The sequence below is a fragment of the Heterodontus francisci genome, unplaced genomic scaffold, assembly GCF_036365525.1.
Source record: "Heterodontus francisci isolate sHetFra1 unplaced genomic scaffold, sHetFra1.hap1 HAP1_SCAFFOLD_208, whole genome shotgun sequence".
NCBI classification, from domain to species: domain Eukaryota; kingdom Metazoa; phylum Chordata; class Chondrichthyes; order Heterodontiformes; family Heterodontidae; genus Heterodontus; species Heterodontus francisci.
Window position 1 is genome coordinate 2,064,883 of NW_027140125.1, and position 4,758 is coordinate 2,069,640.

The following is a 4,758-nucleotide window of genomic DNA, read 5'->3' on the forward strand; positions in this document are numbered from 1 at the left end:
CAGCACATCAGTGCGAAAGATAAAGCTGAAGCATTTGCAACAATCTTCAGCCAGAAGTTTCGAGTTGATGATCCATCTCGGCCTCCTCCTGAACTCCCCAACATCACAGATTCCATACTTCAGCCAATTCGATTCACTCCGCGTGATATCAAGAAACGACTGAAGGTACTGGATACTGCACAAGCTATGGGCCCTGACAAAATTCCGGCAATACGATTGAAGACCTGTGCTCCATAACGTGCCGTGCCCCTAGCCAAGGTGTTCCAGTATAGCTGCAAGACAGACATCTACCCTGCAATGTGGAAAACTGTCCAGGTATGTCCTGTACACAAAAAGCATGACAAGTCCAAGCCGGCCGATTACTGCCCCATCGGTCGACTCTCAATCATCAGTAAAGTGATGGAAGGTGTCATCAACAGTGCCATCAAGCGGCACTTGCTTCGCAATAACCTGCTCAGTGACGCTCAGTTTGGGTTCCGCCAAGGCCACAAAGTTGCTAAGCTCATTCCAGCCTTTGTTCAAACATGGAAGAAAGAGCTGAACTCAAGAGGTGAGGTAGGAGTGACTGCCCTTGACATCAAGGCAGCACATGACCGAGTATGGCATCAAGGAGCTTTGGCAAAACTGAGGAATCAGGGGGAAAACCCTCCGCTGGTGGAGTCATACCTAGCGCAAAGGAAGATGGTTGTGGTTGTTGGAGGTCAATCATCTCAGCTCCAGGACATCACTGCAGAGTTCCTCAGGGTAGTGTCCTGGGCCCAGTCATCTTCAGCTTCTTCATCAATGACCTTCCTTCAATCACAAGGTCAGAAGTGGGGATGTTCGCTAATGATTGCACAATGTTCAGCACCATTCGTAACTCCTCAGATACTGAAGCAGTCCGTGTAGAAATGCAGCAAGACCTGGACAATATCCAGGCTTGGACTGATAAGTAGCAAGCAACAATCGCGCCACACAAGTGCCAGGCAATGACCATCTCCAACAAGAGAGAACCTATCCATCTCCCCTTGACATTCAATGGCATTACCATCGCTGAATCCCCCAGTATCAACATCCTGGGGGCTACCACTGACCAGAAATTGAACTGGTGTAGCCATATAAATACCATGGCTATCAGAGCAGGTCAGAGCCTTGGAATCATCAGGCGAGTAACTCACATCCTGACTCCCCAAAACCTGTCCACCATCTACAAGGCACAAGTCAGGAGTGAGACTTGCCTGCATGGGTGCAGCTCCAACAACAGTCAAGAAGCACGACACCATCCAGGCCAAAGCAACCCGCTTGATTGGCACCCCATCCACAAACATTCACTCTCTCCACCATGGACGCAGAGTGGCAGCCGTGTGTACCATCTACAAAATGCGCTGCAGCAATGCACCAAGGCTCCTTAGACAGCTCATTTCAAACCCGGGACCTCTACCAACTAGAAGGACAAGGTCAGCAAATGCATGGGAACACCACCACCTGCAAGTTCCCCTCCAAGTCACACACCATCCTGACTTGGAACTATATCGCCGTTCCTTCACTGTCGCTGGGTCAAAATCATGGAACTCCCTTCCTAACAGCAGTATGGGTATACCTACCCCAAATGGACTGCAGCGGTACAAGAAGGCAGCTCACAACCACCTTCTCAAGGGCAATTAGGGATGGGCAATGAATGCTGGCCTGGCCAGCGCTGCCCACATCGCATGAATGAATTTAAAAAAACTGGCTGAGGTTCCTCCAAAGCTAAATTCTGGATCCCCATACCTGCCTCACTCGCAGTCTCACACTCCTGTCTCTGACGACCGTCCAATTTTGATGTAATTAATCTGATTGGTGTGACTGTCTCCTGAGAAACAGTGTCCAGGTCACTCACCCCATCTCTTATATGTCGCAGCGTCCGCTGCTCGGACTCCAGCTCATCAACTATGAGCCGAAAGTCCTCGAGCAGCCAACACTTGCTGCAGATGTGATCACCTTGGATCGCACGAGCTTCCACCAGCTCCCACATACTCTAGCTGCAACATGTCATCTGCCCAGCCATTCTCTATTCTATTTAATTAATTAATTTGGATCACAGTATTCTAAAAAAAAGTATTATTTAAGTGAACACTCAACGTATAATAATTTAAAGCAAAAAAGTGACACGGAGGAAATACCTAACAGTCACTTGCCAGCTCTCCTGTGGCGTCACACTTCGATTTTGTCGGTCAAGCAGGTCCACAGAACAGAGCCGCTGTTTCATTTTATATCCCAGCTCCTCTCGCCTGTTGCCGCTCTCGCCGACGCCGCTCTGGACTTGCTTATCGGTTCTCTGAATTTATGCATTCGCCTGCAATCATTCGAATGGAAAAACTTCCTGATCATTTACAACTTTAATGTTACAAGGGTTTACCAAGCTGGAAAATGGACATTTAACACAAATTGTATTAAAGATCTTCCACTTTTCTCCTCCAGTTTATATAAAGCTCAGCGATAACGACCTCCACATTCTGACAAGGAGTTTTTGCTGCTGCAATAAAGTGTCACTTGTTTCCATTTGCTTCCTGACTGTTTCTTTCCTCTGCTCTCCTTGGGGATTCAGAGGGATTTTTGTTCATCGCTTGTCCAAATTCAGGAGGTTCCAGCTCCTCTGCAGCTGTTGTCCTGGAGAAATCAACTGTATTTAAAATGTTTCCCTCTGTTTGGAGAGATGAGGAAAAATTGTTTACATAATAGAGGGGAGAAACTAATCGGCAGGGAGTTGTTATGTTCTGGAATTCACTATCTGATGGGTTTCTGAAAGCAGATTCAATATTAATTTTCAGAAGAGAACAGGTTCGAGACTTCAATTACTCTTAGATATAGTCGAACAGATACCAGCATAGAAAGAGAGGTGAGAGAGACCGATGCCATAACTTTAGTGATGCAGAACTCAACACAACTTATTTCGAGAGTTTTTATGTGTGAATGACTGCATGTGTTTTATTTAATGCTGTTGCTTTATTTATACATTATCTTTAATCACTCAAAATAATTTTCCAAACATCAGCCAGTTCAATGTTGGAAGTGTTTAGATATTGGGAAAATAGCCATTTAACGCAAATTGTATTGAAATTCTTTAATTGAGCATCTCAGGTTTACATAAAGTAAGTACCTCAAACTCGTGGAAACTTCCAAACCCAGTCACACAGAATTTGCTGTCAGCAAATGCTCAGCATCTTCATCTGCTGGTGGCCCTGTCTCGCTGCACTGACTGTCCTTCTTACCATCTCCGTCTGCAGGAGCACCTGCCTCACTGCATTTCCTGCTCCATTCTCACCATCTCCATCTGTTGGTGACCCTGTCACATTGCACATTCTGTTCTTTTCATCATCTCACAATCACTGTGATTTGTCGCTCTGTCCATTTTGCTCTGAGTCCGGGCTGGGTTTCGTTGAATACAGCTGAGATTTTCAGTGACGCCTTTGTGTGAAGTCCCACCTCAACAGGTCAGTTTATCAATAAAATATAATCTCAGAACCACATTTAGATCATTTCAGGGATCAGTGCTGTGAATATAAAATATACTTTTGGTCATCTATGGAGTGTAGGGGATGGAATATGAAATAGGATTTAGTTCCAGTCTTCAAAACCTACAGTTCGTTCTATGATTTCACTAATTTAACATTGAGATTGAGAGAGTATTTCACTGCGTTCTTCAGCTCCTGTCTAAATTTAGTCTGGATCACAGCGTAAATACATCTGTTGGTGCAGGAACTGAGAATCCGCAGCATCTTTGATATTTGATTTGATTTCGATTTAGATTTAGAGATGCAGCAGTGAAGCAGGCCCTTCTGCCCACCGAGTCTGTGCCGACCATTAACCACTCATTTATACTAATCCTACACTAATCCCATGTTCCGACACATCCTCACCTGTCCCTGTATTCCCCTACCACCTACCTATACGAAGGGCAATTTAGAATGGCCAATTTACCTATCAACCTGCAAGTTCTTTTGGCTGTGGGAGGAAACAGGAGCACCCGGAGGAGACCCACGCAGACACAGGGAGAACTTGCAAACTCCACACAGGCAGTGCCCAGAATTGAACCAGGGTCGCTGGAGCTGTGAGGCTGCGGTGCTAACCATTGCGCCACTGTGATAAAGTGAGGGTCAGTGCAGGAGGAAAAATATTGAATATCTGCAATTCGGCTGTAAATGATAAACACAACCAGTGTGATCCAAAACAATATAAAACTGTCGGGTACACTGAAGAGTAAAATTATTGTTTTTCTGCGATTCTCCATCTCTGGGTCCTTCTTTCTTCCCATAATCTCCTTGCATATCCGATATCTGTGGGTTGCTTATAGTAGCCTCCAACGTGAAGACCGATGCCAAATATTGGTTTAAATTATCTGCCATTTCCCTCTTCTCTGTTATCAACTCTCCAGTCACATCCTCCAAGGGTTTCACACACACTACAGCGACTCTCTTTCTTTTTATGTACCCGTGGAAGCTCTTGCTGTTTGTTTTTATATTTCCTGCCAATTTGTTTCCAAAATCGATTTTCTGTCTCTTGATTAGCGTCTTAGTCATCCACTGCTTGTTCCTAAAATATTCCAAATCCTCTGGCCTATCATTAGTTTTTGCCGCTTTGTATGCCTACGCTTTTGATTGAATAATCTCCTTGACCAACTTTGTTGACCACGGGCCGTTCATCCTTCTCGTCAATTCCTTCATTTTGACCGGGATAATTGTTTTTTTGCTGAGCGTTATGAAATATCTGCTTAAATGTCTGCCACTGCTCATCCACTGA